Source organism: Bubalus kerabau, chromosome 11 (genome assembly GCF_029407905.1).
Source record: "Bubalus kerabau isolate K-KA32 ecotype Philippines breed swamp buffalo chromosome 11, PCC_UOA_SB_1v2, whole genome shotgun sequence".
In the NCBI taxonomy this organism is placed as follows: domain Eukaryota; kingdom Metazoa; phylum Chordata; class Mammalia; order Artiodactyla; family Bovidae; genus Bubalus; species Bubalus kerabau.
Window position 1 is genome coordinate 83515901 of NC_073634.1, and position 21813 is coordinate 83537713.

Sequence of the window (21813 nt, forward strand, 5' to 3'; positions counted from 1 at the left end):
CTTGTAAGTCTTCCCTTTAGAAATTAATAATTGTGCTCCAAAAATCTGATAAAGAGGAAAATGCTGTGAAGATGGAAGTTGCCAAAGGAATAGTGGTAGTAGTGTGTAGTTTAGCTTCTGAAATCATTTAGTGTATGTTCTCTCATCACAATTAGAAAATTTAGGTGTAAATCAATAACAAAATATAGACAAAACACTTAAATTTTTGAAATTAAGTGATATACTTCTAATAATCCATGAGTCAAAAAATAAATCAGAAAAAGATTATAAAACTATTTTGAATTATATGATAATAAAGACCACAAAATAAAAAAACTTATGGAAATTTAAAAATTTATTGCCTGAATTATATATATTAAAAAGGACACAAAAGTAAAAATCAATGATATAAGTATCCCTCTCCAAAAGTTAGAAAAAGGACAAAAAACTAAATCTAAAGATAACAGAAAAGAAAAATAATACAGATAATAGCAGAATTAATAAAATATAAAACAAAAGAATAATAGAACAAAGCTAAAAGTGTTTTCTAAAAGACTATTGAAAAATAGACAAACTCTTGGGAAGACTGGTCAAGAAAAAGAGAAGACACAAATTACTGATATGGGAACGAAAAAGGGCAAAGGTGGAGGTGGTCTTGGCTTCTACCAGACAAAATATGTGGCTTTAGAGGGTGAATTTGAGGCTGGTTCATACAATGTTCCAATGAATTCATGACTGCACCCCTCTAGGGAGGGCCCTGGGAGCTTGGCACTCCCTAAAAATCCCAGAAATCATGAAACACCTCTGAGGTCATGTTGCTCACCCTTTCAGAGGGGAGAGCTGAGCCCACGAGAGGAAAAGGAACTTAGCGAGACCCCTAAGCCCATCTGATACTGCAGTACAGTTGTCTTCTTCTCTTGGCCTATTTTCCATTTGGAATGAGCTGAAGTCATTATGTAGTTGAATAAAAATACAGCAATGTATTCAGCTTACATCTGTGGTTAAAAGAAACAGACTATTTGATGTTTTATGTTTCAATTTTCTCTGCACTAAAGAGGCTCATAACTGCAGAGGACCTCTACATTGCTATATGTGCACATGATGTATAGATTGACAGTCTGTAAGGAAAATATCAAGATTCCCTGTAGCAAAAAAAAAAGAAAAAAACCCAGAAATTATAACAGCATACTCCCAACTTTGTTGGCCAACCAAGCAGAAATTGAGAGATTTGTTAATACTCTTTTCTAATGTCTTAATCCGAAGCACTGGGAGTACATATATGAAAGCTTGTACCATTCCACATCCTGTTCTCACAGCATTCGTAGTGTTTTCCAGTGACATGAAATTATGTAAGCAAATTTTCACTCTGATGCTCCTGCATCTGGAAGTTTTCCATGCTAGCACCAGTCCTGGTGAAACTTAGCACACGCATACACTGCAGATATAACAGGTTCAGTTCCAGACCACTGCAATAAAGCGAATATGGAGATAGTGAGTCACATGAATATTTTGGTTTCCTGGTTCATAAAAAGTTATGTTGATACTATACAGTCATCTATTAAGTGTGCATTAGTATTGTGTCTGAAAAAATGATGTATATAACTTATGTACTATGTACATACCTTAACTAAAAAAGCATTTCAATGCTACAAATTGCTAACCATCATCTGAGCCTTCAGCAAGTTGTAATTTTTGACAAGAGTAACATCACATATCACTGATCACAGGTCACCATTACAAAGACAATAATAGTGAAAAAGCTTGAAATATTATGAGAATTACCAAAATGTGCACAGAGACACAAAGTGAGCAATGGCTATTGGAAAGATGGTGCCCAAAGACTTGTCTGATGGCAGGGTTGCTGAAACCTTCAATTTGTCAAAAAAAAAAAAAAAAAGAAAGAAAGAAAGAAAAAGAAAAAATGCAATATCTGCAAAGTGCAATAGAACAAAACCCAAGAAAATAAGTTCTGGGGCTTCCCTGGTGGCTCAGTGGTAAAGAATCCACCTGTCAATGCAGGAGACACAGGTCTGATTCCTAGTCTGGGAAAAGCCCACATGCCTCAGAGCAACTAAGCCCACAACTACTAAGCCTGTGCCCTAGAGACCAGGAGCCACAACCTCTGAAGCCTGCATGCCTTAGAGCCCATGCTCTGCAAGAAGAAAAGCCCAAGAACTGCAACTAGAGAGTAGCCCCTGCTCACTGAAACTAGAGAAACGCTCACACAGCAATACACACTCAGCACAGCCAGAAATAAATAAATAAAATATATAGTTTTTAAATGAGGTCTGCCTGTAGGCTGTTACTGACAGAGTGAAGAGTGGCAGCCAGGTCTCATTCTACTTCTAAGTCAGCAGATGGTTTCTTGACCTCAGCACTGTTGACGAGATGATAGACCAGATAAGTTTTTGCTCCAAAGCCTGTCCTTGTGGACGATATTCAGCAGCATCTCTGATCTCTACCTACTAAATGCCAGTAAGTCTCCATCCCCAGTGTGACAACCAAAAATGTCTCCAGACATTTCCAACAACCCTTGGGGTGGAAAACCACTCTGGGTTGAGATCCTTAGTCTACATATAAGCATGTAATTAAGGTTTGAGTTTCATTCATGAAGTACCCAGTAACAATGACAGAAAGATACAGTGATGAAATAAACATTAAGAGCTACATTTATTAGCTTACCAGGTGACATTAGTGGTAAAGAATCCACCTGCCAGTGCAGGAGACATAAAAGACATGGGTTCACTGGGTCTGGAAGACAATGCATGGCAATCCATTCCAGTATTCTTGCCTGGAGAATCCCATGGACAGAGAAGCCTTGCGGGCAACAGTCCATAGAGTCTCAAAGAGTCAGACACGACTGAAGTGAGTTAGCACTTACACACCGTGGCTTAGTGTCTACTGTGTAAAAAGCCCTGTGTGAGGAACTTTATACACATCATCTCATTTTACCCCCATGACATCCTGAGAGGTCATAGATCAGTCAACACTCTCAGTTGCTAAAAGAGTGCATTCTCGGTGGTTTAAACCAGGAAATTTAATTTATGATATTAGGTAGCTCACTGAATCACCAGGCATGTCAGAAGTTAAGCTGGAGCTTGGCAGCTAGAACCACACCCAAGCCATACTTCATGAATTCTCCAGCAGTGATTCCACACAGACTCCCTGGGCACAGACACATCAGTTCAGTTCAGTCGCTCAGTCGTGTCCAACCCTTTGCAACCCCATGGACTGCAGCACGCTAGGCTTCCCTGTCCATCACCAACTCCCAGAGTCACTAGCACATCAGATCAGATCAGATCAGTCGCTCAGTTGTGTCCGACTCGTTGCAACCCCATGAATCGCAGCACGCCAGGCCTCCCTGTCCATCACCAACTCCCGGAGTTCACTCAGACTCACGTCCATCGAGTCAGTGATGCCATCCAGCCATCTCATCCTCTGTCGTCCCCTTCTCCTCCTGCCCCCAATCCCTCCCAGCATCAGAGTCTTTTCCAATGAGTCAACACTTCGCATGAGGTGGCCAAAGTACTGGAGTTTCAGCTTTAGCATCATTCCTTCCAAAGAAATCCCAGGGCTGATCTCCTTCAGAATGGACTGGTTGGATCTCCTTGCAGTCCAAGGGACTCTCAAGAGTCTTCTCCAACACCACAGTTCAAAAGCATCAATTCTTTGGCGCTCAGCCTTCTTCACAGTCCAACTCTCACATCCATACATGACCACAGGAAAAACCATAGCCTTGACTAGACGAACCTTTGTTGGCAAAGTAATATCTCTGCTTTTGAATATGCTATCTAGGTTGGTCATAGCTTTCCTTCCAAGGAGTAAGCGTCTTTTAATTTCATGGCTGCAGTCACCATCTGCATAACACACCACAATTCACATACCCCTGATGTGGGGGTAGGACAAAAACAGTGCAGCCTCAAAGAGCCAAAGCCACTGCCGCCACAATCTCCAGAAAATTACTTTCTCCTGTTGCCCTTTTCTACACGAGTGCACTTTGAATTCAGCATCTCTCACCCACCGTTTGATTGACCTATAGCACATGCTTGTCCCAGACCTGCAAAGGAAGCTGAGATAATGAGTTTCTTAGAGAATTGGAGACATTCCCCAGATATGGGAAATATGATCAAAAGTACCTGAGTGGGATTTCCCTGGCAGTCCAGTGAGAGGGAAAAAAAAGCACCTAAGTGACCACACTACAGGTAGATGCCCATTTTACAGATGAGGAAACAGAGAGTTTACCTAACCTGCTTAAAGTCCCTGTTATGGGAATTCAAGTACAAGTTCTATTCTTTATACAATATTCTTCCCTGTACAATATCAGTAGCCCAAGAAAATGTGTATCTCCTTACTTCTTCTACCCCTGGCCTTGGATACAACTTCCTAGGAAAGTCCCAGACTAAGATGCTGTAAGATTTTGCTCAATCTAGGTTTTTGACAGCAGTGGCAGAACCATCACTAGTTGGTACCTTCCTAAACGTCCCACAGGGACTGTGACACAGTATGTAAACTGTGGTACAGGTGCTGGTTCCCGACAGATAAGGATGGGCTCCATAGACTTCCTTAGCCTTTGGCCTTCAGAGAAGTCCTCTCTTCTGCTATTTGAATGGAAAAGATGCCAATGTGGCTGCCCAACTGCAGCAGGCAACCTCTGCCTCCTCCTAGTATTTGTTTCAGGAAGTGTGGGCTCAACCTAGTGACTCACTTCTAAAGAATCGATGCCACAAAGGTAAAGGGATGTCACTCCCAAGATTAGGGTACAAAAAAACTGTGATTACTTTCTTGATCATACTTTCTCTCCCCTTCTCTCCTTGGCTCTCTCACTCCCTCTGTCTTACTCTGAGGGGATCCAGCTGCTGTATTATCAGTGAGCTTCTGGAGAAGCCCACATAGGAAAGAACCTCCAGCCAACAGCCAGCATTGCACTGAGGCCCTCTCTTCCTTCCCCCCACCCCCTTCCTCTGGGGTCTGTGGCACCCACAGGTTTCTACCTGACTGTTCTCTGATTCATGTGCTAGATTGGAAGCTCCTTGAGGGTGTGTCTAAACGTGTACCCCTCATGTCTCCCCACAAGTACTTGGCACAGTATTGGGTACATGGAACCTTAGAAAATACCTTTTGAGCAAATGAATGTCATTGGGTCTTACAACAAATACTCTTGCATGCATGCATGCTAAGTTGCTTCAGTCGTATCCAACTCTTGGCAACCCAAAGGACTCTAACCCCCCCCCAGGCTTCTCTGTCTATAGGATTCTCCAGTCAAGAACACTGGAATGGGTTGCCATATTCTCCTCCAGGGGATCTTCCCTACCCAGGAATTGAACCCACATCTCTTATCTCTCTTTCATGGCAGGCAGGTTCTTTACAACTAGCACTGCCTAGGAAGTCTTCAACAAATACTCTTGGTAAAACTCAAATTCTTTCTCTTTCTTCCTTCCGTCCTTCTTTCTCTTTCTTTCTTTCTATCTTTCTGAAAGCATTTACTCAGTGCATACATGCACTTATTCTACAGAGAATCAGGAATAGAAAGATGAAATAATTAGACATAGTTTCTGCTTTCCCATTGCATTAATTTTCAATGGCATTGCAACAAATTGCTACCAACTTAGTAGCTTAAAGTGAAAGTCACTCAGTCATGTCGGACTCTTTGGGACCCCATGAACTCTACAGTCCATGGAAGTGAAGCTTGTGGCTCAGCTGGTAAAGAATTCACCTGCAATGCAGGAGACCTGGGTTGGGAAGATCACCTGGAGAAGGGAAAGGCTACTCACTCACTCATTCTGGCCTGGAGAATTCCACAGACTGTATTGTCCATGGGGTTGCAAAGATACGGACACAATTGAACGTCTTTCACTTGTCACATAGTAGCTTAAGCCATACAAAGTGACTTTATAATTTCTGTAGTTCAGAATTCTGAGATGGTGTTAATGGGCTAAAATCAAGGCTTTGACAGGGAAACTTTCTAGAAGTTTCCTTGCCTTTTCCAGCTTCTAAAGGCTGCCTGCATTCCTTGGCTTCCTCATCTAAGCCAGAAATTGTAGGTTGACTCCTTCTCACACTGCCATCTCTCTGATTCTCTGAAATCTGAAGAGGTTCTTTGATTTTAATGTGATTAGATTAGGTACATCTGGATAATCCAGGATACTCTTCCCCTCTCTGGCTCTTTAAGCCTTAAGGATGTTTGCAATCCCTTTTGTCATGTATAGAAACATATTCACAGGTTCCAGGGATTATTGCATGACCATCTTCAGGAGACATTGCTCTGCCTTCCACACCTTTTCCTTGTCTGTCACTCCACCAGTCAACCAGCTTGTGAGTGGGAGTCCCCTATGCTTGATCATTCTGCCATGTGACCAGCAAGGGACGTGCTGGGATCTACCAAAGGGCATGACACTGGGGGGAGGCAGAAGAAAAATAATTTAGCTTAAAACAAAAGCCATGAAGGAGGCAGAGTTGAAGTTGGCTCTCCTTCTAATGCAAGCTGGAATTTCTCTGATTCCTCTAGGGCTGCTGGATTTTATTTTGTCTGTCTTGATAAGAGTGGAGATTTGATACCTCCCCCGTGGCACTAGTCATCCCTGCCACAATCACTCTTTTATTACATTACATTTTCAAATCTTTTGTCAGGCAGTTTGAATGTTCTGTAGGAATCTACTTAAAGATAAACCCCTGAGCTTCAGTCTGAGGCAGAATCTTGTAGATGAGTGCCCAGAGCATCCCCCAAACTGGACCCATGCTGGACGACCCCGGGGAGGTCTGTGGAGTGCAATGCTTATGCTGCAGGACAGCATTGTTCTAGCCCACCCCAGCCCAACTGGCACCGCTGCTGTTCAGTACCCAGAGCCCTCCTGACCCTCAAAGGGACTGCCAAGCTTCATTTCTTGCCTCCTGCTCTAATAGTGTGTCAGCTCCCCCAGAAAAAAAGGGAAAAGGCATTTCTCATATGTGCTAAGAAAAAAAAAAAAGATTCCAGAAATTATTTTCAACCCTCCTGCACCCTAGAAAAGTTACCTTCACTAATTCTTCTCATTTTAATTTCAGCCCAATTACTCACATTTGGTCTCTTTCCATTGTACCAGAACTCATGCCTCTTCTTTCTGGACAAAGTATCTGAAATATCTTTATTCCAGAGTCAATGTTAGTTGTCCATGGTACTCTCCTCCCTCCCACTTCACTCCCACCCCAAGTTCTACTCCACATTGTCTTGCTGCTGCTGCTAAGTCGCTTCAGTCGTGTCCAACTCTGTGCGACTCTATAGACGGCAGCCTACCAGGCTCCCCCATCCCTGGGATTCTCCAGGCAAGAACACTGGAGTGGGTTGCCATTTCCTTTTCCAATGCATGAAAGTGAAAAGTGAAAGTGAAGTCACTCAGTCATGTCCAACTCTTCGCGACCCCATGGACTGGAGCCTACCAGGCTCCTCTGTCCATGGGATTTTCCAGGCAAGAATACTGGAGTGGGGTGCCATTACCTTCTCCAGACATCCTCCTATTGCTCTGCAATTATTACCTTGATTTTCCACTCTTTGCCATTGCCACATTGTCTTAGGTACTCATTAGACCTCATTGTCTTTTTAATTAAAATTTAGTATATTGGTGAGGATCTGTAGGATTTAGAATCTCAGAATGCCAGCATCTGAAAGCTTCTTTGATGACATCTTTTTTTAATCCCTTCAAGGGATTACACAAGGGAATCCCACAAGGGCTTTCCTTGTGGCTCAACTGGTAAAGAATCCTCCTGCAATGTGGGAGACCTGGGTTCGATCCCTGGGTTGGGAAGATCCAGTATTCCAGTATTAACTTCCCTGGTGGCTCAGATGGTAAAGCATCTGCCTACAATGTGGGAGACCCAGGTTTGATCCCTGGGTTGGGAAGATCCTCTGGAGAAGGAAATGGCAACCCCCTCCAGTACTTTTGCCTGGAAAATCCCATGAACAGAGGAGCATGGTAGGCTACAGTCCATAGGGGTCATAAAGAGTCAGACATGACTGAGTGACTTCACTTTCACTTGAAGAATGCTCCAGATATTTTATCCTGGTAGTTGCCCAGTTTCAAAGATCTGATCTTTTCAAGTTCACTAAGACTACAGCATCTACACTTAGGCCACCCCAAAGCCATTCCAAGCCTCCACTTGCTCATATGTTACAAAATGTTGCTAATTTCTAGACCTTCCAGGAATTGACCCGTATCAGGCTTCTAAGTACACAGACTTCCTGCACATGCTTAGACCATTTTGATTCAACCAGTAAAGAAAAAGCAACCTAGAGGGCCTTGTGCTAGGCTAACCTCCCCTCTGTTAATCTCTCTCTCTCTCATATTCAATCAAAAGCTATTTTGATGCAGCAGAAAGAGCCAGACTTTCGTATCACAGTTTGGGTCTCACCTCTGCCACCCACTAGCGATATGATTTAGCACAGCTTCCTATCTTGTAAGATGCGGTTAGAAATACTCATCTCACACAGTTACTGAGATGGTTAAAGTAAATCATGGGTAGAAAGAGCAACTACAGCACAGTTGCACAGTGAGCATCCTCTAAATGACAGTTATTATCAATAATGATGGCTTTGCTTGTGTGGTGCTGGGGGTAATGGCAAATGAAGGGGCCTGACCACTCAGTGCTCAGTACATCTAGGAGGGGATGAGACAGGGCCTCCAAAAGAATATCAAGGACTCTAGATATCATTTTCCAAAAGCCTAAAAGAATTTGAAGCGAGGCATAATCTAGCTAAACAGCATGATAAGGAGCACAGATCTCTGTGTTCACCACTCTGCCCCACCAACAAATAGGAGATGCCCTCCTAGTCCAAACAGTGGGGTAGACATGAAAGCTGGAGAATATGGTGGAAAAAAGGGAGGGCAGTCAATGAGGTCCAGAGAAGGTGAGACCAGAAGGGGACAGATGGGCAGGAATAAAGATCATAGAAGCCATGTGAAATCAGGGGCAAGAGTCACTTGAGTGAAGGCCATCTTACTCAAGATAAGCAGACTTGTGTGAGCTGCTTGGTGCAATGGAGACATCCTGGACACTTGAAGAGTCACCAGCAGTGGCAGCAGATGCCCTAAATAGTCCCCAGTTAATGGTTCCAAAGATTCCTTGACCCATAAAATATTTTCATGGGGACAAAGAGAAGTGCATAGCAGCATCTCCTGCAGATACACAGAGCTATGCAGCTGGTGGGCCAGGCTGTGGATGTCCTAAGGAGACTCCACTTGTAAGAAAAATCATATCTCAGTTGTGATAGCTTTTTCCACTCTACAATTGGCCAGAAAAAAACTAGTATTAGCCAAATTTATAACTGAAAAATTGAAAAATAAAATTAAAAAGATTTTATTTTCTCAAGCTGCAGTCTGCCTGAGTCTTCCCTATGAGCTTAGAAAAGGAATGTAACCTCCATGGGTCTTAATTTTTGCATGTGAAAATGGAGAGTTTGGGATAAGTGACCCCCCTCTATCTCTCAGATAATAATGCTAATAATAGTCATAATCATTACATTTCTTGGGTCTCTTTGTATTATCTTAACGTCTTCCTACAGCCACATTTCCACATTAAAAAATGAAGGATACGCACTGTTATATTTGAAATGGATAACCAACAAGGTCTTATGGTATACATTGAACTCTGCTCAATGTGATGTGGCAGACCAAAGGGAGGAGAGTTTGGGGGAGAATGGATACATGTATGTCTGAGTCTGTTTGGTGTTCACCTGAAACTATCATAACATTATTTGTTAATTGGCTATACCCCAATACAAAAATAAAAAGTAAAAAAAAAAAAAAAAGAAGAAGAAGAAGGATCAAGTAAGGTAAGGAACTAGCCCAAGGTCATTCAGCTGGAAAATGGCAGAACTAGAACTTGAAAGAGATCTGCCTGTCTGATTGCAAAGCTCCTGGTCTTTTCCACCCCAGTGGCCCCTGGGATCCTGTGGTTCTTTCAAACCCAGGAAGGGGCTGACACAGAGGGAAGCTAGCCCCCTCCCAGAGGGAGTGTGGCACCCTCAGGGCATATGCCCCTGTACTTTCAGTTCAGTTCAGTAGCTCAGTCATGTCCGACTCTTTGCAACTCCATGGACTGCAGCACACCAGGCTTCCCTGTCCATCACCAACACCCAGAGCTTACTCAGACTCATGTCCATTGAGTCAGTGAGGCCAGCCAACCATCTCATCCTCTGTCAACCCCTTCTCCTCCTGCCTTCAATCTTTCCCACCATCAGGGTCTTTTCCAATGAATCAGTTCTTCACATCAGGTGGGCAAAGTATTGGAGCTTCAGCATCAGTCCTTCCAATGAATATTCAGGACTGATTTACTCTCACTCAAGATAAGTAGTCTCTTCTGAGCTACTTGATGCAATCAAGACATCCCAGGCACCTGAGGAGTCATCAGCAGTGGTAAGAGAGACCCGTGACATCCAGGGCTTGTGGCTTCCTAGTTTGAATTGAGGCAGAATGATTCTTTAGGTGTCCCTGCCAGACCTCCCTTTTGCATCCAGATTATAGTTTTAAACAAGACTTCCAAGCTTGGCTTGTGAAGACCTCTCATAGTACAAGTGTTAGGGGTCCAGAATCGAGCAAATGGTTCCAGTGCTTGCTCTCCTCCCCCACCAACCACCCAATGCCAAGAGGAGGCTCTTGTGCTCTGATACTTGGTGCCAGACTGGAGCCCTCCTGTTAAGGCTCTGAAGTCCATGTACTGAACAACTTGGGCTTTCCTGTCAATAAACCTCAGATACTCTCTTGATGGTGACTTTCATTAGGGATGACTGAGACAATGAAGCTTTGGGCTCCTTAGAAATGAAGCTGAAGAGAAGAAAAGAAAAGTCGTTGCTGGTGAGAAAACAGAGAGGAGACGAGGTGGGCATCAGAGATAAACAAACCTAGTGTCAGAAGAGGGACAGTGTCTTTCACAGTGTTCACACTCAGAGTCCCGCACCTTCAATGTGAGCCACACAGACAAAGTCACAGGAGATGCTAGGGGCACCTGATCAAGGTCACATGACTGTGTTCCGACTCCCAGTTCTGAACTCATGCATACAAATCACACGACCTTCTTTAGCATCCCTCTCTTATACACCTGCTAAATGCCACATGTTACTGAAGGGGCCTGAGGAAGAACTCTTTAAAGACAAGGAATGTGGGACTTCCCTGGTGGTCCAGTGGTTAAGACTTCACTTTTCAATGCACAGGGTGTGGGTTTGATCCCTAGGTGGGGAGCTAAGATCCCACATGCCTCATGGCCAAAAGATCAAACCATAAAACCTAGAAGGGTGGGATAGGGAGGGAGGTTCAAAAGGGAGGGGATATATGTATGCCTATGGCTGATTCATGTTGAGGTGTGACAGAAAACAGCAAAATTCTGTAAAGCAATTATCCTTCAATAAAAAATAAATAAATTTTTAAAATAGAAATAAATAAAGCAATATTATAACAAATTCAATGAAGACTTTTAAAATGGTCCATATCCAAAATAAAAGGACAAGGAAAGGGACCAACATCTGCTGAGTGTCAATTTTGACCACCCACCATGTCAGCACTTTAAATTATCTTACCTGGTCTTCACAACAGCTCTCCCAAAGGTGCATTTGTCCCAATCCCTTTCAGAGTGGGAGAAACTGAAGCTCAAAGAAGATGGATGATGCATTCAAATTTATCCAGCTAGCGGGTGGTGGAGCTGACATATGGCTTCACCTGTAGCCCTCTCAAGCACATACACTTCCAGACAGCGCCTCCTTGCCCTGTTGTAAAAGCTCACTAATAAGCAGCTCAGGCTCCACCATCTTCCCGGTCCCTCCCCACTTTCACTTTTCAAAGCCAGAAGACAGAGCTGTGTCCAGCCTCACCCTTACAAGCTGTGAGCAAAGCCATTCCAACCCTCCACTTAAGGAACAGTCATGACTATGAACAGCCCTGCCTTATGAACACTAAGTAAGATAACACTGCAAAGTGTCTGGCACCACAGGAACTCAGCAGATAGAAACTATCACTCATGAGGCTGTTTCCCGAGGCTTAGGACCCTGCCTATCGTCTTGTCTCCCCAGGGATTAGCATGAAATTGCAATTTCTAGAACTGAACAGAACTCTCTAGGCACCAGCCATGGATGGCGGACTTAGCGTCACCCCCATAGGCACTGAAGCCAGAGAGCCCAGCGCAGTCCAGTTAGCCAGGACTGGGCTGGCTAACTTTATGAGGGGCTACACTCCCTCATAAATCCATTCTCAGGCATCTCTTCTTTCATCTCCTGGATCCATCCTCACCCAGCAAAAACAACCAGGCCATAGGGCATATGTAACCTTTCTCTATAAATGCACAGAGAGCCGTCAGGGTGGGCCTCCAGTTCTCCATTTGCAAACAGCCTTCTCTTTGAGTGTCTACCCTCCACTCTTCCTCAGTTCTAGCTGTGCTGGGTTCTCTTGTGTCTCCCCAACTTCCTGGTGGACTCATGCTGCTTGGCCTGTCCTGGGTGTCACAGAACTGCTCAGCAACCACCCGGCCCCTGGCCTGGCAGGGAACAGACTTCCTGTGTAGCCTCCAGTCCCACGAGGTGTGGCAAGACTGTCTCCAGCCCGGGTCCGCTGTTTCTCTTCTTCAGTCCACGATATGTAATCAAAAGTCAATAAAAAGTCAATAAAACAATTATCTTGTTCATTAATTAAACACAGAGCCTAAAGTAAACACAGTTATACGAAAGCATATTGTTTCCAAATCCTTCCCTTGTGCTTAGATTAAATTTTGCCTTTAGAGAACAAATTTGTGAGATTTAAAAGTCAAATATTTCCCATTAATAGCTCTATGTCTTCAGATTAAGGGAAGTCAAAACCCAGGAATGGAGGCTAACAGTGCATATTTTAAACCCCAAATGCCTCATTGCACACACCATGCATCTAAGATCCATTTTTTTCTTTAACAAAGTTATCTTGAAATTTATTATGTGAAACATTCCTTCTTCAGTAGAGTCTCTGTCTCATGTTACATATAGGAAAAGTACTGAGCAATTTTTCAGGGATTGCACTTAACCTCTGTGAGATGCTGGTCTGTGGGATTGTCTGTCCAATGGAAAGAAAAGTATTTTACTTATTTTTTAGAAAACAATTTCCAGTGGACCTCTCTACTGCCCATTTTGGTCTCTCATTCGCATTCTCTTCAGCAAAGTGTCAGAGTGCAATGCAGACAAAACTGCCCTGCCCAGCTCTCATGCAGCCAAGCCCCAGAGGACAGACCCCAAGCCATAGGGAAAGATAGTGGCTACTGAGCCGCCCACAGACACTAGATGCTCTCATCATGAGCTTGACCACAGGTCTCTCTCCAGAAAGCCCAGACTGATGCATCTCCAGCCAGACATGGGGTCCAATGGAACACAGATTACCTGGCATATTTATCACCAGTGAAGAGAGGGGAATCTCAGACAAGCTGAAAAATTCAAGTTACACCCACATAGATATAAGCTTTTGAACCCAAATTACCTTTAATTTGGGGCCACTTAATGCCTTTCATCAATTCCTGTTGTCTTAGTTTAACAAATGGAATCATAAATTATGCAATCGAAAGCAATTGCACTTATTTGCAATTAGAATTCATTTGTCAGTCTCTGCCCATGAATAATTAATATTAGGATAACCTTGATTGTGCAAATGCACTTTGGTGGGGGTGTACTGAACATTTAGGAAGTCTCCATCTATGATCTCCATTTTGAGTTGAAATGATCAGCCAGTAAATCACTCCAAATAGCATTCAACCCAGCAAGTCTACAGTGTTATGATCTGGAAACAAGAACCAAGGCACAAATGATCCCAAGGGTTGTTTGTGGCTGGAAGCAGAGTAAATAGAAATAGATACTCTTGTAAATGTCCACTGAACAAAACTCTGTGTGATTCTGGATGGGTTTTGGGGACCTGTCTTCAAGATCATATTTTCCCCTCAGTAAAGTGAGCATGTTGGAGGAGGGAAATGGTAACCCACTTAGTACTCTTGCCTGGAAAATTCCATGGACAGAGGAGCCTGATGGGCTGCAGTTCATGGGGTACCAAAGAGCTGGACATGACTAAGCAACCGAGCACACACAAAGTGAGAGTGTAGACATGTCTGTGACTCTTAAGACCCATTTTGGATTTTACATTTTTAAGACAATTTCAAAACCTTTAAGCTGCAGTGCATGAGTCCCAAAAGGATCTAGAGTTAGGACTGTATTTCAGTAAAATTTTTCTTGGTCAGTCTAATATTTTTGAGCTTAAAAACATCTCTGAAAAGATCCATCTTCTCCAACAATACTTAAGAGATTCATGGCAAAAAAAAAGATTTGAGTTCCAGATATAATAACACATAGGCATATGTACCAAACACATAAAAATAATCTTGATCCAAAGAGGATTCTCTGGTGGCTCAGCTGGCCTGCAATGGAGGAGACCGTGGTTTGATCACTGGGTCCGGAAGATCCCCTGAAGAAGGGAATGGTTATCCACTCCAGTATTCTTGCCTTTAGAATTCCATGGACAGAGGAGCCTGGAGGGCTACAGTCCATGGGGTCACAAAAGACTCGGACACAACCGAGCAACTAACAAACAAGGAGAAAATATGGGATAAAAACAGTGGCTCCTCCAAATGGCAGTGGTGGTAGAACCCTTTTCAATTACTACCCCAGCCTCCCAACCCCTGCTCATTTCTAGAGCAGGGACTCCTCCACAGCTTGCCTGCCAGGCTGAAAAGCCCATTCACAGGCAACACCTTGTAAGATCTCCATCTAACATCCTATAAAGTCGATCTATCACTATGCTGATTCTCTGCATGAAACTGAACCTTGGAAAGAGTGAAGGACTTGCCCAAACTCATGGATTCAGAGTCAAAGTCCCCAGATCTCAAACCCTTACTGTATCACTTTGCCATGTTAGTCATCAGCCTTGGATACGATGTGAAATGAAACTTTAGCAACAAAATCCAGAAATATGATTTATAAGAGTAGAAAAGTTAAACTCAATCTAGACATCCTATAGTGGAGGAGAGGATGAATGTTCCCCTTCATGGGAAAACAGCAGAAAATGATTCATTTACCAGGAAGACGATAGAAATTCGCAAAGCCACCCTCGGGACTCCATCTGAGACAGGAACATACACTCACAGAGCCTGGGGCCACCAGCACAGAAGGCAGTGCCATAGCTGAGTCATTATCTTCTCTGGATATGAAAGAAACGCTTTGATTTCTGTGTTTCTGTGATGTGTTTCCAAAATAAACCCTCAGTCAGAACTTTTAACTTATGAGATAATAAATGTTAAGCTTTCATTTCTTACTGGAATCATAGCCTGTGATACGGTTCCTGAGAACTGAGGGGATCTTATTATTCACAGAATATTCCAACTCAAAGCACAGAAGGAGAATTCAGTTCAGCAATCCAGTGGCCGCCTAATCCTGAACAGCAAATGTGTGCCCATCACTGAATGCAACACCTGAAAGGTGGTGAATAAGATATAAACTTGGGCCAGGAGAGAGAAAAACACACACCAAATGATAATAATAATAATAATTGCAATACAAGACAGAACTTGCCAGGCAATGCAAGAACACACCAAGAAAATGGATATATGCACTTTGAATGACAAAATATACCAAGGCTTTATGGAGGAGATGAATTTGGAACCTGGGAAATATATTTCAAATATATCCCCTTCTCTCCTCCATCACAAGGTTAAATAGAGGAAGGGCATATGGAGAGAAGGAAGCATTCCAAAAAAAGGAATGGCGGCACCCATGTGAAAATAAATAAATGAAAAGATGCACCGTCCATGTTCCAGGACAATGGATGGGGAGGAAGGGAGGAGTGTTTCATTGGGTCTAAAGAGATCAAGTAGGGGCTTTCCTGGTGGCCCAATAGTTAAGACTTGGCCTTCCAATGCAGGGGTTGTAAGTTTGATTCCTGGCAGTGGAGCTAAGATCTCACATGCTTCACTGCCAGAAAACCAAAACATAAAAGAAAAGCAATACTGTATTAATAACAAATTCAAAAAAGACTTAAAAAAACACATTAAACTGAAAGGTCAAAAGTCTTTTTTTTTTTTTTTCTTTTTTAACATAAGAGATCATGAAGGAATTTGAGCAGCATCAAAAGGAGTGTTAACAATCCCTCATTGTTGACAAGGAACCAACTGACATTTTAAATAGAAGGCTCACAAAATCTGATTTTTTTTTTAATAGGAAAATCACTCCTGAGGCTGGGGTTTGTGGCAGGGGGCGGAGGGGGCAGCGTCTGAAGAAGTAGAAGCTTGGAGACCAGTTAAGGGTCTGTGAAACATTCTGGACCATCTGATGCTCAGCAGAAGCAGGGAGACTGTTACAGAATTTCATATTCGGTCCGGAGCTGCTGCTTAATCACTTTAATTAAGGTATTTCTCAGAAATATCACTCAATTTCAGCAAAAGAGAAAAGCTGATGTATTGTTGGGTTATGTGATACTCCTTAGAAATGCCCTTATTACAGAAGAATAATGCAATAATAATCCCTGCAATGCAGGAGACCCTGGTTTGATTCCTGGGTTGGGAAGATCCACTGGAGAAGGGATAGGCTACCCACTCCAGTATTCTTGGGCTTCCCTTGTGGCTCAGCTGGTAAAGAATCTGCCTGCAATGTGGAAGACCTGGGTTCTAACCCTGGGTTGGGAAGATCCCCTGGAGAAGGGAAAGGCTACCCACTCCAGTATTCTGGCCTGGAGAATTCCATGGACTGTATAATCCATGGGGTTGCAAAGAGTCCAATATGACTGACTGACTTTCACTTGTCTAATGCAATAAGTAATTCTAAATAATGCATAAAGTACAGAATAAAGTCAATCATTAGAAAACTCCCAAATATTTTAACAATAATATGATTATTTCACATGGAAAGTGGATTGTTGACTAAGGTACACATGGCGTGTCTTTATCCTCAAGTGAGCCAGTCATTTTGTGGAAATAGCTAGCCTTAGCTATACCATTCGGGCTTCCCTTGTGGCTCAGCTAGTAAAGAATCTGCCTGCAATGCAGGAGCCCTGAGTTCGACCTGGGTTGTAAAGATACCCTGGAGAAGGGAAAGGCTATCCACTCCATATACCATTCAAGATTGAATAAGTTCCCACTGAACCAAAAATTAATAATAATGATGATGATGATGATGATGAAAGGGAATGGGAGGGGGAATGGGAAAGGAGTAGGAGGAGAAAGTAGAGGAGGAAATGGAAAAGAAGAAAAAGAGAAAGAAGCCTGGAAGGAGACACACATAGAGAAAAGAGACAGAGAGAAAAGCTATAAAACAGAGAGAAAAGCTATCCCAGGAGGTTAATAGAATAACAGAAGTCATTAGAAGGATGAGGCAGATGGTGAGGATTTTTTGGAGCGGCTGGGGTGGATGAGGATGGGGAGAAAGGAATGGCCATCTGATCACTTATTCTGGTCACTTACAAGGCAGGAATTCCCCACTCATCTGGGTGCTTGAAGAAAGAAGAACTGATTTGGTAAGGTTGTTTCCCTTGTTGCTTGTTCTACTTGAGAGGATGCAAGTTTGGTACAGTGAGATATACTTACTCATGTGTTTTATATTTATTACTATATACAGTAAAATCTTCCATCCAGCCTCCTTTCCATTCCGGCAGTGAGTGGCCTTCTGAGACACATATTGTGTTCCAGGCATAGGAGCCCTCTCTGGAAATGAAAAGGAGTGAATGAACAAATGAATAAAATCACCTACCTTGGATGCTCAGTGTTTGCTTTGCTTTGGTTCCTCTGCCACATCAACAGAAATACAGTAAATCCCTGAAGAATCAGATTAAGTATGAATGAGCTGACTGATCTCTAGTTTCACGGTCTTATATAGATAAGTTACCTGATTAGAGATTCTATTTCCTCATCTGTGAACTAAAGATAAGAAAACTTTCCGGTTCACCTCCTAGTGTTGTTGGGAATACAAAATGAGATTCCTGTAAAGTAACCTCTAAAGAACAAGCATATGCTACTATTTACTCTGTGACCACTGAATGTAATTGAACTTAGAGGTTTAGTGTTCACCTTATATTCTTTGAAGAAAGTGCCAATTGATTAAATTAACAATGTAAACAAGGTGAGAGAGGGGAAGTAGGCATTTAAGCCATTTAATTGCTCTTACCACAATTAGTGTGGTAATTATGCATCTTATTTGGCTATTCTCCAAAGCAAGTTCCTTCAGGACAATGCTATTCAACTTGTTCTAGGTAGTTGGCATATTTGAAAGAAATAAAACTGAAATGTTCCACAAAATAGACAATAATTCAGATTTCTGTTATCCTAGACTGCCTCATTCACTCAAGGTTCCCCATCCCCCACTTCCACAAGGATGGATCAGTGGGGTTTGACAGGTGGGACTTTGGAAGACAGATGACTGGCAATGCATTGACTCTGCAAAGAAACTCCTGTGAGCATGAGAAGTTCAGTCAGGGATTCTGGGGCATAAACTCTGAGGCTGAACAAGAATCGCACTTGGGAGTAGGGCAAGATGGCAGGGGAAAGACAGAGTACTCCCTCTAGGGATACAGAAAGAGGAAAAAATTATATATATATATATATAGATATAGACATAGACATAGATATATAGATATAGATATATGAACTCAGGGACTTCCCTGGCTGTTCACTGGTTAAATGGGGCAACCGGAGGGGCTGCTGACCTTTCCACTGTCTCTTCCTAGACACACTTGCAAACTACATGTGAGTGGTACTTTACAGATTGTTAAGTACTATCCCTAAAATATCTCTTTAATTCTTACCACAAGCCTGCTGCTGCTAAGTCACATCAGTCGTGTCCGACTCTGTGTGACCCCATAGACGGCAGCCCACCAGGCTCCGCCGTCCCTGGGATTCTCCAGGCAAGAACACTGGAATGGGTTACCACAAGCGTAATAGGTATTATTAGCCCCATTTTACAGAGGTATAAACATGAAGCTCAAAAAAAATTTTAATTGGCTTGCCCCAATTCACACAACTTTGAGTAGGACAATGTTTTGTTTTTTTCTTTCCCCCAGAGTCTGCCTTCATCAACTATGCTCTCTTTTATGAATCGTTAGCCTCCCCTCTGTATGATCTCCTCCATCCTTTTACCCTACTTGTTGTTGCTGCTGTTATTTAATTGCTAAGTCATGTCCATTTCTTATACCATCACACGGAATGTAGCCTCCAGGCTCCTCTGTCCATGGAATTTTCCAGGCAAGAATATTGGACTGGGTTGTCATTTCCTTCTCCATCTCTTACCCTATAAATAGATTCAATTTTCTTCTATCTTTCTAATCTTTTTCAAATATATTAAATTATTATTTGACATATATTTCATATAGCATTTTATATTAATTTAAATCTCAATTCTTCTCTATTAAGGTTGAAAATGTCTTGCAACAAAGATGCCCAATAGCATTAATATGAAATGAATAAATTAGGATTGGAGCAAATATACTATCATAGGTTGTATTTCTGTCATGGCAGAACTGATGATGAAGATCAATTTAATCAAGTTTAAATGTTAGAAAAATAATTAATCAGGAAGAGTTAAAAGTGTTTTACATGATATATGCACCCCAATGTTCATTGCAACACTGTTTATTAAATACAATAGCAAAGACATGGAAGCAACATAAGTGACAGATGAAGGGATAAAGAAGATGTGATATATAGACACACAGAAAGAAATATTACTCAGCCACAAAAAAAAAATAGAATGAAATAATGCCATTTGCAGCAACATGGATGGACCTAGAGATTATCATATTAAGTGAAGTAAATCAAAGATAAATATCATACAGTATCATTTATATGCAGAATTTAAAACAATGATATAAAGGACCTTATTTACAAAAGAGACATAAACTCACAAGCATAAAAAACAAACTATGACAAAGAAAGGGGATAGCAGTGATGGGAGGGATAAATTAGGAGTTTGGAATTAACATAATACATGCTACAATAGAAAACGTAGAAAAACAACAAGGACCTACCGTCTAGCACAGGAAACTAATCTTGTATAGCCAGTAATGGAAAATAATCTGAAAAAGAATATTTATGTGCATTAGTATTAGTGTTTTAATAGCCCTTTTATTTACTCAAGTGCCGGGGTCCAGCCCCGGCTGATCCAGGGAGTTCGAAGCGGGGATGGCGTCAGCGAGGATCAGGATACAATAGCTTCAATTAGATATTAATTAGAGATGTAAAGAGTAATAGAATGAGGATAGCTCAGCAGGAAAATGTAGTGGAGAAAAGAGGCTGAGTAGCTTGGTTTACGCGGGAAACGAATAAAACTTCAAGACAAGAAGTTTGCACCACTTACGTAGGCCGCAGGCGTCCTTCCATTCTCCCGAAGGAGAGGAGACACTGAGGCCTCCCTAGTCGAATCTTAGAAGCCCAGGCATAATTAGTAAGCACAGCGGGCTCTGCGCTCCAGATGGAGACTCAGCCAGAGTTTGAGAGAGAGAGAGACATGGGGAGACCAGTCTTTCGAGGAACTGATCCCAATTCTTTATTTTCCATGGTCTACTTTTATACCCTGAGATGTTATGCAAAAGTCATTCAGGGTCAGCAGTCTTGACTTTTATCAAAGTCAGATGCTTCATACAAATGTATACAGAGGTCTTAGAGGTGTTACATCATCTGGCCAGGGGGCCTGCTGACAATTTATGACCCTCTCCTTGTGACAGCAGTCAGTCAACCAGGACACTTATTTCTCCAGGGGTGATTATTCTTAAAAAAGACTCCACCTTCCAAAGGTACCAGATAAAGTTACATTCCTATAGGGTGAGGGTGTAGTGGGTTTTAATTAAGGAAAGAATTTGCTTAGCCTAAGGTCTAACATGATTAATATTAAAGGTTAATACTTATTTCTTCTATATATTCATTAATGTGTGTAAGGGCAGGGGATGTGGAGACTTAGCAACAAACATTGGCTCAACAAATGAAATATCCTTCACCAATACAATTTCTAATCAGCCCACTATACTTATACTAATGGTTTTCTAACTTCTCTAAAGAACCTGGTTTTAGAAGGTTTAAAGCATCTCGTGCCTCTCACGGTTGGGAGGCTGTGAGCAATCACATGTGGCCGGACAAGCCTGTCAGGCAGGCTAGAGAACCTTCAGAGGAGTTTGTAGGTTAAAGCACTCTTGTCACGCCCAGGAGTTTTTATTAACTGGTGCTCTAAGTTAACTCCTTCTCCGAAAGAGGTGGTGGGGGACAGCCCCCCGTAAAGTTAGAGGTGTAGGTGAGAGCACAAAGTAGTAAAGTAGGCAGGCTCTGGTTATAGTGGTAGATGCTCGAGGATTTCCAGGGGGACTCCTGAGGCTTGATCCCGCCTTTGCGTATGCCGAGCCTCCTTCCTTATGACCTTTGCCACGGGTGGAGTGCCTCCCGCCGGCTCCCCACACTCAAGTACTTTAATGTTTTTATTTAGGCAGAATTTGTTATTGAAAAAAGTTCATTTTAATCCTGGATATCAAATATAAAAATTTGTACATGTGTCTTTCTCCCTGGATGCAGACATTTGAACTTTGGTTATAATTGAGAAGAGGCATCTCAATTATCAGTGGTGAAAGATTCCTAGAGACCTTGTGTTCCTCAGTTTTCTTATGCAGGGAAAATCATTTTATGAGAGACAGGGTTGATGTGTGGAAATGGTCAAGAACACAGAGTCGACTTGGGTTCCGGTGGAGTTAGCCAGTAGTTCCACTGGAGCCCTGTTTCTTATTCTTTGAAACATTAATAATGATTCATCACAGTGTTGGTCTAAGTATTAACTGAAATAATGAATACAAAGTGAGTTTAACTGTTCCTAACACAAAGTAGATATTTAACAACTGTGAATTTCTTTCTTCT